General features: G+C 42.0%; 1 protein-coding gene across 2 annotated transcripts in view; it reads left to right on the top strand.

Annotated features, from left to right (window-relative positions):
- Positions 1-443: 443 nt before the first annotated feature.
- The window catches only part of ldha (lactate dehydrogenase A4), a 45385-nt gene continuing 32360 nt past the window's right edge, over positions 444-13468 (top strand). Inside the window, exon 1 of one of the 2 annotated variants that reach the window (XM_041837614.2) lies at positions 444-574. The gene's annotated coding sequence lies outside the window, so the exon portion shown is untranslated. Of the gene's footprint in view, positions 575-10777; positions 10792-13468 lie in introns of those variants that run through there. The other variant, XM_041837615.2, reaches the window with a different exon arrangement.

Below are 13468 nucleotides of genomic sequence, written 5' to 3'. Positions count from 1 at the left end.
GAATAGAGTTCCATGTAGTCATGGCGCTGTGTAGCACTGTACGTTTTTTAGAGTCCGTTCTGGACTTGGGGATTGTGAAGAGACCCTTAGTGGCATGTCTTGTACGGTATGCATGGGTGTCTGAGCTGTGTGCTAGTCGTTCAAAAAGACGCCTACAAAAAGACACCATTGATATTTATTTATATATATGAACCCCGCTCTGCCCATCGCTTTGTCTGTCTGGAAAGCTTCCACAAATGAAAACATGTTGTGGGTGGGGATGCGAGCCTGCCCACAGCTGACCCCGCCCCGTTCCGTGTGCCACAGTGAGTGGCTTCTCCATCCCACAGCACATTTGGTCGGCATGGACATGACATTTAACACGAGACACTGGGGACCCTCCCAGTGTGTCATATGTAATCATGCAGCGTCTACCGTGCATCGCTCTGCTGCTTAAATACCGGGAACCTCCCCCACACGCGCCAGTGCCGCAGAAAAGCTGCATCCAGCCAGGGAAGAAGACACCAGCCAAAGACATTCCAACTCGCTTTTCAGTGTTGTTTCCACATCACTTTCGCTAAACTAAACCTTCAAGGTGAGACAACATCGGATTTTGTGATCAAGTAGGCCTAATGGGAAAACGTTGGCAAAGATGTAGTGTGTTTTGGTGATACTTTGGGAATAATGACCTGCAGTAGTTGGTTTATGAAGTGAAATATTAAAGTTTTGTAAGGGCATGATCAATGGTCATGTTTTACAGCTGATAGCTCTATGCTGACTTGAGGTTGACTAGGTGGACTTGAACTTCAGAAGTATACTCTGCTTACTTATTGCTACAGTGTTATAAGTGATGGAGATGCCTTGCGCTCACAGAGAGTTGTGTGTCACATTTATCAATTAACTAGCCGTTTCTTAAGCTTATTCAGTGATTGGTTTCCAGGAAACGGATGACAGAAAACTAGGTTATCACAAATTGTTGTAAATGTAGGCATATGTTCAAAACACACACATTTCCTCCAGTTGCGCAAGTCTTTGAATGTGGAAGTGTGTGAGAAGATGAGGCTCTTGATACAGAGCAGTGCGTGTTTCTTTACGGTGCGTGTTTCATTCGGGCAACTCCAGCCTGGTCATAACCAGCGAAAAGGTTAGATGTACAGTAATAGTGGTAATTAGGGTATCCTAGAGGCAATGCATCTTGCTCTGAATAGTCTACTGCTCTACCTCAATCTGTATACAGCCTGTTGCTGTATTAAGCATTGTAATTGTTTATGCTAAACATTTTGAATAAGACTAGTAATAGGCCCTAGACCCAATGGTAAATAGGCTGATTATTATTCATAGGATACATTTGTGAAATGGCCAACTAGGCAACTGTCTAAAAATACAACATGTCCTTATTATGGAAGGTCTTGATTATTATCCAGCTTCTTTTGCCAATATGTCTAAGCTGTGTACCAATCCACTAAAGTTGACTAATATAATATATTTTACTAATTTGCTAAATTGTTTTATTTCAACTGGGACTGCCACAAACTGACATATGAAGAGCTTGCTATATGTGCTCAGACTCAATCAAAAAAGGACTAGATTGTGCCAAGAGCCATGCCCATCTGAGTTGCAATGTATCTTAGTAATGGTAGTTCATTAGCTTTCCTGCACAAGACCACTTGGTTTGATGTGTGGCTGCTTAATCATAGTTCTGCACTGAGTTTATGCCAGCAGACATTTTTGAATAACTTTTCTCAGGTAATTAAATAACGGTAGCCATGGAATGTATCCTTTTAAAGAACTCTAGCAGCCATGCCCAAGTGTCTCGTGCGATTGATTACCCTGCACCCTAATCCTAACTTTCCCCTCTATGGGGACTGAGCCATATTTACATTGATATGGCATACACAGTGCTGTTTCCTTTGGGATAATAGCCCATTGTTGAACACCTAGTACCTTCTTGGGAGACACGTTTAAGACCTGTGGTCACTTGACATTACAGACTGTGCATTTATTATGATTACACAGCAAATATGGACAGAGTTGAAGATTGAGTAGCCTGAGTGCTGTCATGCCAACTCCTTGTTACTCATTCATTGTCATGTTTGGCTTGACAATGAGAAATGGATTTGGCAAGAGCACAAACAGATTTGGGATCAGGCTAAAGACTGAGGCCCTGTTCTAAAATGCATTCTTCCTTCTTCCCTCCCATCCTTACAGAAATCACTGATCTAAAATGATTTGAATGGAATGATATGACGACTATTTGAACTGGGCCAGTCTCTCATCGCTTTCATGTCAACAACAAGCGGTGTCATAAAGTCTTGTCAGGTGTCTTTTATGACGCACAGCAGATATACAAATTAGCGGGCGGCAAATAGGCAAGACTTTGACCCAGATCCTTTGGCCATTCACAGGCAGTCCTCAGTATAAAGTCCAGCTCTTGTTTGGAGCAACAGATAGATTGACAGTCGTCAGACTCTGAGTCAAAACTGGCACACTTGTGGCCTGGGGGGTGTTCAGTAGTCTAAGCCGCTGCCTCTGGATAACATGTACTGTGCAGTGTACTACCATTGTGAGCATGAGTTTGAATCCGACCCACTACGCCAGCACTTTTTCTTTCCTCCTATCTACTTTGCTCTCTATCTAATGTATTCAGAAAAATACAAAGGGAGTGAGGCTACCCCACTCCTTAAAGACTGGCACTGCCTGAAGACGAGTTTGTAAATCACATTTTATTGGTCACGTACACACTTAGCAGGTGTTATGGCAGGTGCAGCGACATTCTTATGTTCAATCAATGCAGTAAATGTCAAATAAGCACACAATAATAAAAATATATAAAAAATAAAACATTTAGTACAGCAGTAGATATACAGGATAAAACCTTTTTAAAGTGACCAGTGTTCAGTCCCTAAGGTGCAGGGTAGAGTACCCGGTGGTAGCCGGCTAGTGACAGTGACTAAGGGGCAGAGTAGGGTACTGGGCAGAGGGCAGGGTACTGGACAGAGGCCGTCTAGTGGTGGCTGCTTAAGAGTCTGATGGACTGGGGATAGAAGCTGTTTATCAGTCTCTCGGTCCCAGCTTTGATGCACCTGTACTGTCTCCACCTTCTAGATGGTAATGGGGTGAACAGGCTGTGGCTCGGGTGGCTAAGGTCCTTGATGATCTTCTTGGCCTTCTTACCATATGGATGACCTATGACCTATAACAGGAGTATTCAAACCCATGGGCCTTGAGGGTCAGAGCACATGAATGACCTATAGCGAACATCTGCTGTGACACTTTACACCAATTGGAGCTCACTGAGTGCTTGCTGGCATGTTGGTTGGGTTTTCAAGTGCTCTTGTTACCAGCCACGTGCGGGTGGCGGAGGCTATGCGCATGTCCCAAATGGTACCCTATTTTCTACATAGTGCACTACTTTTGACCAGAGCCATATGGGCCCTCGTCAAAAGTAGTGCACTGTATAGGGAATAGGGTGCCATTTGGGACACACAGTTTTCAAGTAAAGTGAATGTCACAGTATACTGTACCGCGATATATGATAATGTCATCGTGCAACGGTTCTTGCACCAGAGGAAAATCAAAGGTAAATACCCCTGGCTCATTCGACGAGTAGTGAATTAATAGAATGTTTTCAGTTGTGATGGCTCCAAGATTTGAACTTAGACTAATGGTGAAGCTTGGTGCCAGCACATGGATACCCCATACCCTCTCCTTTCACCCTCTCTCTCTTTCTATCTCTCCCTCCTTTCACCCTCTCTAAGTTCTCTCTCTGTCTCTTTCTTTCTCCCTCCTCTCTCCCTCTCTCCCTATCTCTCTCTCTCTCTCTCTCTCATTCTCTTGTCCACTTTCTTTCTCTCTTGTACAGTATCACTTTCAGTTCTTAAAGCTCTAAGTATTATTTTTACTACTGGATACACCTCTCCTCCGATGGGCAATGTTATGTTGACATCACCACTTTGTGCAACACTAAGCAATGTAGAAACAGGAACTTATCTTAATGCCCATCCTTTTAAAAGTATTTTTTGACTTTTCCAAATTGCACCAATTAATAGCTAAATGGCACCCTGTAGTTATTATTTTATAAAGCCTCTATTGTAGTGGGCATTTTCATGTTATAAATCTCAAAGAAGAAGGACACAAAATGGCTACCTATATTGCTCATTGATTTCACAGCCACAGAATCTACTGTGTTTTGGTATTAGACTCTCTCCCTTTCTTTATCCACTCTGTGGTCTCTGTTATAGGCCTAATCCTGTGCTGCATGCTGACAAAGGAACCACCAGCCCCTCCTGTGTGTGAGCTCAGTCCTCCTAACCTTATAACCCTGTATACTGTGACTCTGGTTTAGTCTAAATATGCCATAAGCGCTGAGCTTCTTCTCACAGAGAGAGATAATGGGATAAGAAGCATATAGCCTCTTCCTACTACAGCAACAGGCAGGTGTGGAGGCTTGATAAGCTAACGGGATAGGCCCTTCCCTAGGGTGTATTACAGCGTATTAATCCTCCCAGACCCATTCCACTACACATGTCTGATCTTAATTTGACCAGTTTTGTCGCAGGAGGAAAATAATCCTGCAGCAGGAGGACTTGAATATCTGAAGAAATATTTAGAATCACCACCAGGGAGCAGCTGGAAGTGGTGTTTATATACAATGCAGTACCGTACCTACATGTACATTGTAGCTTAGACCGCAGGTCCACTGGGTGCCAGTTCAAGTAGCCTATGTAGGCTACGTGCAGGCTACAGCGGAACTGGTGTGAATTCTTATGTGGATTATAATAATTGGACATATCTGTAGGGGTAGATGTATTTATCTTTAGGGAAAATCATATTTTTTTTTTAGATCAATTGTTTAATGATATGTTCAAGGTAAGCAACAGGCAGAATAAATGATTGGTAACCTCAATGCCTGTGTGGTCCAGCAGTTACAGTTGCTGACCCCAGCACACATATGCCAGAGCTGGACAGGGGGTCGAATCCTACCCACTGCCCTTTGACTCACCCTCCCCCCGTCTTTCCAACACTGTTCTATCTCTTCCACAAAAAACAAAACAATTACTTCAATTCATTTAGATAGCCTATAGCCTTCATTAGGCCCACAAGTTAATTGCATTTATTTAAATTTTTTCAAGAAGTAAAACAAAATCGTCTCTGGATAGCCTCAAATGCATAAACATCTTGACAGCTTTATGAAATGAAATATTAAAGCCACACAATACATCCTTTCATTCCACAACAAGGATGACTTCAAATGCTGCCATCAAAATGAAAGTACAGTAAACTTAGCAATTGAAATTTCACCTGCTGTAAGGGCCATCCACACCAAAGACCATAACTATATTGAGAAATTATATATAGCCTAACTATAAAAAGTGGGTGAGCATCCACACTGGAGGAAAGTTTATTGTTCTACTGATGGCCCAAATCAGCTCATCAACCCAGCCAGGTAAACACAAACAGTTGCCTATTATCGGTTTTCACACATTTCATTATGTGACAACGGTTAGGCTAATGGGTAGCCTACAGAATGTATTGGAATATAATCAAATAACAAGGTGCATTTGTAACCATCGATGGCACTATCGCCAGCTGATGTCTCGTTAAACCATCAATACGCACTAAATTCACCCGCACAGCTGATCTCAATTGCAACCATTATTGGTCACCTCATTACCGCTCCCTAAAATATTATGTCGGTGTTACCTCAGTCCTGCTTTCAACCAAAGTCTTTGTATTTATTATAGATCCCCATTATCTACTGCTAAGGCAGCCGTGCTGCCCTGTTCTGAGCCAATTGTAATTTTCCTAAGTCCCTTTTTGTGGCACCTGACCACACGACTGAACAGTAGTCCAGGTGCGACAAAACTAGAGCCTGTAGGACCTGCCTTGTTGATAGTTCTGTTAAGAAAGTAGAGCGGCGCTTTATTATGGACAGACTTCTCCCCATCTTAGCTACTGTTGTATCAATATGTTTTGACCATGACAGTTTACAATCCAGGGATACTCCAAGCAGTTTAGTCACCTCAACTTGCTCAATTTCCACATTATTTATTACAAAATGTAGTTGAGCTTTAGGGTTTAGTGAATGATTTGTCCCAAATACAATGCTTTTAGTTTAGAAATATTTAGGACTAACTTATTCATTTCCACCCATTATGAAACTAAATGCAGCTCTTTGTTAAGTGTTGCAGTCATTTCAGTCACTGTTGACACTGACGTGTATAGTGTTGAGTCATCCGCATGTCGTTAGTAAAGATTGAAAAAGTAGATATTCTCATGTTATTTATGTTAGTACAGGGTGAGCTGCACACAGTGGACTTCCTACTAGGGCACATCGCCTCAGTGCTAACATCATAAATCTGGTTCATAGGCACATGCTTGCAGCATACAATAGCTGTAGGATCAGCAGAGGCATTCAGGGCAGTTAGAGGGACATAAATTAGGTTACTTACATTGTGTCTACTACTGCCCCTGCCTGGTATAATGTACATTTGCTAAAGCATTATGATGACTCAGCGACACAATGGTTGGGATTAACTGAGCTGGCTTGAGTCATTGATAAGTCATTGTCTCAACGCAGCCTTATAATGCCCTCTGGTTGGTATTATCAGAAAAACTTAGTCCTTTTTGAACAGACTAGGGGGAGATGTATCTATTTGACAAGCATTCCGTACAATATAAATAAAATATTTCCTTGTTTACCAAGGCAAATCTATTGTGGCAATTTACCCGACACTTTGTATGAATGGAAACTAATGTTGGTGTTGCCTACCTTTACTATTTTATTTGTTTCCTATTCATGTTATCCATTAAATATAACTGTCTTTAAATTAAAAGTGTCTGGTATGGTCAATTATTATCAAGATGTCAGGTAAAATATCCCTGGAGTGACCATATTTGAAATGTGTAACTAAATCAAGTAAATCGGGGGGATTTAGTTAATTGTGCCAGAAGGGCATGGGCTGTAATCAAACCAATGCCAACACACTAGGCCTATATGTGCGCCCTGAAGGCAGCGACCCTAACCACTAGACCACCCCAGACCACAATTGAAGTCAATTTTGACCGTTTAGAAAAAATGTCCTCTTTTTAGATAATATATACTGTAGATCTAACAAATCATGGGCTGCATTTTTTGTGTAGTCCTCTACCTCACTATTCTCAATTTAATCGTGTCTTTACATCTGATATTATAGGCCTATGTGTGCAATCAGTTTTGATAGGCTACAGTAGGCTATAGTTTAAGTGTAGCCTACTGTACGGCCGCATTTCGGATACACTTGACACAATGGTTGTTGATGTGTATGGATGCATGTCAGATCTTTTTTTACATTTGAATGTTGCAGTAATATAGGCCTACAGTAGCAGGACATGTATTAATATTCTATCTGGCTTAAGCCTTTGAGCGAGCGAGAGAGGGAAGATGATTTTAATAGCTGGCACTGGTCTGAATGACTCGACTGCCCCCGCATGAAGAGAAAGATAACTGTGGGTTTGTTATTGAACGTATCTAAATCACGAGGCTCAATTGATTTTCCTTTTGCGCAGGAATATTTCCCGTGGCAAAATACTGATAAAATTAAGATCTGTACATGCCTATGTCCACATTCACACAATGCTGGAGTAGCTAGGTCGTCAAGGTGATGTGGTGATGTGAACAGTCCCCTACTAGCACTTACCCTCGCTCTCCCAGAACCAGGAAGAATACATAGCGCCCATGATGCAATCGCCACCCCATAATAGTTTGTGGTCAGTGAGCCACGGCAACCAGAAACAGGGCCAGGCAGAGGGTGGGAGATAGACAGGCATTGCTATGGAGACCCAGCGTCGCTGACGGTCGAAAGGGGGATAAGGATTGGATGCTGGCCTGCAGAGTGGGAAAAAATAACTTACTGTTAGCAACCAAGACATTTTGAATATCGTTAGAATTTGAGAAAAGGAAACTAAATTAGTTAAAAATGCCTTGTTACTAAACAATGTGGGGATGGTAACTCCATAGAAATTATAATAAAGCTCATGCTTTTATTTTAAAAAGCTGACATTAATATTCACTTCATAGTAGCCTCTGAGCTGACAGAAACCCAGGACAAATAATACATAATAAATATATAGCTGCGAGCAGCAATGAACGGGGTTCAGGTGGATAACAAAGCAAGGACTCTACCATATAGGAACTATCTTCCTTTATGTGCAATCAGTGAAAGCATTACCATGTTGATTGAAATTTTAGTTGGTACACTTCACCATAACGTTCCAAAATACTTCAATGCACTCTCACAGATGTAATAGGCAGGACTTCCGGTTTCTAATGTTTATACCACAAAATAGGGCAACAATATATGATTATACAGTAGGGGTGTACACGTATTCGTACCGAACCGTTCGGTATCAGGACCTCAGTTCAGTCCGCACTGTGACCCCGAATACATAAAAAATATATACAGTGCCAGTTAAAAGTTTGAAGGTCAGTCAATACGGAACATTTCAAGAACTTTAAAAGTTTCTTCAAGTGCAGTCGCAAAAACCATCAAGCGCTATGATGAAACTGGCTCTCATGAGGACCGCCACGGGAATGGAAGACCCAGAGTTACCTCTGCTCCAAAGGATAAGTTCATTAGAGTTACCAGCCTCAGAAATTGCAGCCCAAATAAATGCCTCACAGAGTTCAAGTAACCGACACATCTCAACATCAACTGTTGAGAGGAGACTGTGTGAATCAGGCCTTCATGGTTGAATTGCTGCAAAGAAACCACTACTAAAGGACACCAATAAGAAGAAGAGACTTGCTTGGGCCAATAAACACGAGCAATGGACATTAGACCGTGGACATTTGTCCATTGGTCTGGAGTCCAAATTTGAGATTTTTGGTTCCAACTGCCGTGTCTTTGTGAGACGCGGTGTGGGTGAACGGATGATCTCTGCATGTGTATTTCCCACCGTAAAGCATGGAGGAGGAGGTGTTATGGTGTGGGGGTGCTTTGCTGGTGATACTGTGTGTGATTTATTTAGAATTCAAGGCACACTTAACCAGAATGGCTACCACAGCATCTTCAGCAATACGCCATCCCATCTGGTTTGGGCTTAGTGGGACTATCATTTGTTTTTCAACAGGACAATGAACAAAAACACATCCAGGCTGTGTAAGGGCTATTTGACCAAGAAGGAGAGTGCTGGAGTGCTGCATCAGATGACCTGGCTTCCAGAATCTCCCGACCTCAACCTAATTGAGATGGTTTGGGATGAGTCGGACCGCAGAGTGAAGGAAAAGCAGCAAACAAGTGCTCTGCATATATGGGAACTCCTTCAAGACTGTTGGAAAAGCATTTCAAGTGAAGCTGGTTGAGAGAATGCCAAGAGTGTGCAAAGCTGTCATCAATGCAAAGGGTGGCTATTTGAAGAATCTCAAATATAAAATATAATTTGATTTGTTTAACACTTTTTTGGTTATATGATTCCATATGTGTTATTTCATAGTTTTGATGTCTTCACTATTATTCTACAATGTAAAAAATAGTACAAATAAAGAAAAACCCTTGAATGTGTGTCCAAACTTTGACTGGTAGTGTATATCAAAAATAAAAACACTAGGCCTATAGGCTATGTCTACACTGCATTGTATGCCTCTTGAGTGAATCTGAGCTGAAAAAAATACATTTCAGGCTATTCCATTAAAACAACTAGAGCTTATGTGCATGTTGCAATCAAAATTCAAACTGTCCTTTTGCAAGGCGCTGCCGGGAACTAGTTCTGTAAGATGGCGAGTGGTGGGGTCGAAAAACCAAGAGAATTCTCCATCTTCGTTTAAATCTCCAGTTTGGGAACATTTTAGCCTCCCAGTAGATTATAACGGAAATGGACAGAGAGTGTTGCCACTGCTCAACGACAATAGCCCGTGCAGCTGCCAATACCTCAAAAATGCTGACACATTTACGCCGACATCACCCTAATATTCCTACCACCTGAGCAAGACGTAAATGCAAAAATACAACTCCCATTTGAATTCAAGCAGCCCTTCGCAGCTGATTCCAAATTATTACAAGAGCGATAGATACAGCATGTTCATGCAATGAAATGCGTGACTTTCTCGTTGCTTTTTTTGTGCAAAATAACTATGAATTAACAGACTTATTTTCAAATAATTGTTAACATACACTGAGTATACCAAACATTAGGAACACATTCCTAATATTGAGTTGCCCCCCCCCCCCCGCCCTCAGAACAACCTCAATTTGTCAGGCATGGACTCTACAAGGTATTGAAAGCGTTCCACAGGGATGCTAGCCCATGTTGACTCCAATGCTTCCTACAGTTGTGTCAAGTTGGCTGGATATCCTTTAGGTGGTGGACCATTCTTGATACACACAGGAAACTGTTGAGCGTGAAAAACCTTGACACAAACAAGTGCTTCTGCCACTTCTATTTGCCATGTCTTCAATGTAAGCCTACTAGAAAGTGTGTGCCCTCAGGCCTGGATGGAAGCAAAAGACATTCCACCACCTAAGAATAGTAATGCCCCCTTTACTGGCTCGAATACCCGACCAATCAGCCTGTTACCAACCCTTAGTAAAGTTTTGGGAAAAAAATTGTTTGACCAGATACAACGCTATTTTACAGTAAACAGACCACAGACTTTCAGCACGGTTATAGGGAAAGAATATTCAACAACCACAGCACTTACACAAATGACTGATGATTGGCTGAGAGAAACTGATGATATAAAGGTTGTGGGGGCTGTTTTGTTAGACTTCAGTGCGGCTTCTGACATTATTTGGGACAAATCATTCACTAAACTCGAAACCTAAACTAAATCTTGTAATGAATAATGTGAAAATTGAGCAAGTTGAGGTGACTAAACTGCTTGGAGTAACCCTGGATTGTAAACTGTCATGGTCAAAACATATTGATTCAACAGTAGCTAAGATGGGGAGAAGTCTGTCCATAATAAAGCTCTACTCTGGCTTCTTAACAACACTATCAACAAGGTAGGTCCTAAAGGCCCTAGTTTTGTCGCAGCTGGACTACTGTTCAGTCGTGTGGTCAGGTGCCACAAAGAGGGACTTAGGAAAATTACAATTGGCTCAGAACATGGCAGCACAGCTGGCCCGTAAATGTACATGGGGAGCTAACATTAATGATATGCAAGTCAATCGCTCATGACTCAAAGTGGAGGAGAGATTGACTTCATCACTACTTATTTTGGAAAAAAGTGTTGACAAGCTGAATGCACCGAGCTGTCTGTTTAAACTACTAGCAAACAGCTCGGACACCCATGCATACCCCACAAGATCTGCCACCAGAGGTATCTTCACAATCCAGAACAGACTTTGAGAGGTGCACAGTACTACATAGAGCCATGACTACATGGAACTCTATTCCACATCAGGTAACTGATGCAAGCAGTAGAATCAGATTTAAAAAACAGTTAAAAAAATATCTTATGGAACTGCGGGGACTGTGAAGAGAGACACACACACAGGTACAGACATACGCATACATTGTAATATTGTTGTATGGTGGTATTATACATTTTGTATTGTAGATATGTAGTGGCGTAATAACGTTATATGATGTACTGTTTTATTTTTTGTTTTATGTGTAACGTAAGTGCCTTAATGTGTTTGGACTCCAGGAAGAGTAGCTGCTGCCTTGGCAGTAGCTAATGGGGATCGCTAATACAAATACTACCATACCCTGTTCAAAGGCACTTACAGTGCTTTCGGAAAGTATTGAGACCCCTTGGCTTTTTCCACATTTTGGTATGTTAGAGCCTTATTCTACAATTGATGAAATAAATAACAATTCTCAGCAATCTACACACAATACCCCATAATGACCCAGTGAAAACAGTTTTTTAGAATTTTTTGCACATTTATTACATTTTTTAAACAGAAATACCTTATTTACATATGTATTCAGACCCTTTGATATGAGACTCGAAATTGAGCTCAGGTGCATCCTGTTTCCATTGATCATCCTTGAGATGTTTCTACAAGTTGATTGGAGTCCAGCTGTGGTAAATTCAATTGATTGGACATGATTTGGAAAGGCACACACCTGTCTATATAAGGTCCCACAGTTGACAATGCATGTCAGAGCAAAAAACAAGCCATGAGGTTGAAGGAATTGTCCATAGAGCTCCGAGACAGGTACCAAAAAATGTCTGAAGCATTGAAGGTCCCCAAGAACACAGTGGCCTCCATCATTCTTTAATGGAAGAAGTTTGGAACCACCAAGACTCTTCCTAGAGCTGGCCGCCCAGCCAAACTGAGCAATCGAGGGAGAAGGGCCTTGGTCAGGGAGGTGACCAAGAACCCGATCACTCTGACAGAGCTCTAGAGTTCCTCTGTGGAGATGGGAGAACCTTCCAGAACGACAACCATCTCTGCAGTACTCCACCAATCAGGCCTTTATGGTAGAGTGGCCAGACGGAAGCCACTCCTCAGTAAAAGGTACATGACAGCCCGCTTGAAGTTTGTCAAAAGACATCTAAAGGCTCTCAGACCATGAGAAACAAGATTAATGCTGTGTGGATGTTTTTCAGCGGCAGGGACTGGGAGACTAGTCAGGATCGCGACAAAGATGAACGGAGCAAAGTACAGAGAGATCCTTGATGAAAACCTGCTCCAGAGTGTGCAGGACCTCAGACTGGGGCGAAGGTTCACCTTCCAACAGGACAACGACCCTAAGCACACAGCCAAGACAATGCAGGAGAGGTTTCGGGACAAGCCTCTGAATGTCTTTGAGTGGCCCAGCCAGAGCCCGGACTTGAACCCGATCTAACATCTCTGGAGAGACCTGAAAATAGCTGTGTAGCAACACTCCCCATCCCAACCTGACAGAGCTTGAGAGGATCTGCAGGGAAGAATGGGAGAAACTCCCCAAATACAGGTGTGCCAAGCTTGTAGCTCATACCCAAGAACACTTGATGCTGTAATCGCTGTCAAAGGTGCTTCAACAAAGTACTGAGTAAAGGGTCTGAACACTTATGATAAATATGATATTTCAGTTTTCTATATTTAATACATTTGCAAAAATGTCTAAAAACCTGTTTTTGCTTCATCATTATGGGGTATTGTGTGTAGATTGATGAGGGGGGGGGGAAACAAATGTAATACTTTTTAGAATAAGGCTGTAACGAAACAAAATGTGTAAAAAGTCAAGGGGTCTGAATACTTTCCGAAGGCACTGTAAATCTTTTGTCTTGCCCATTCACCCTCTGAGGCTTAACAATCCTTGAACCTGTCTGCTCCCCTTTATCTACACGGATTGAAGTGGATTTAACAAGTGACATCAATAAGGGATCATAGCTTTCACCTGGATTCACCTGGTCAGTCTATGTCATGGAAAGATATACTCAGTGTTTAACACCATATTAAGGTTTGGGACGTTCACTGTATTAAAGGAACAAGAGCAAGTATTTTTTGCTCCAGCAGCTGGCATATTCTCTCCGTTAACAATCCACCTGTGGGAACATGGCGGCTATCAACAC

Source organism: Coregonus clupeaformis, chromosome 19, assembly GCF_020615455.1.
Source record: "Coregonus clupeaformis isolate EN_2021a chromosome 19, ASM2061545v1, whole genome shotgun sequence".
Classification (NCBI taxonomy): domain Eukaryota; kingdom Metazoa; phylum Chordata; class Actinopteri; order Salmoniformes; family Salmonidae; genus Coregonus; species Coregonus clupeaformis.
Note: the sequence above shows the minus strand (reverse complement) of the source record. Positions and strands in the feature narration are given on the sequence as shown.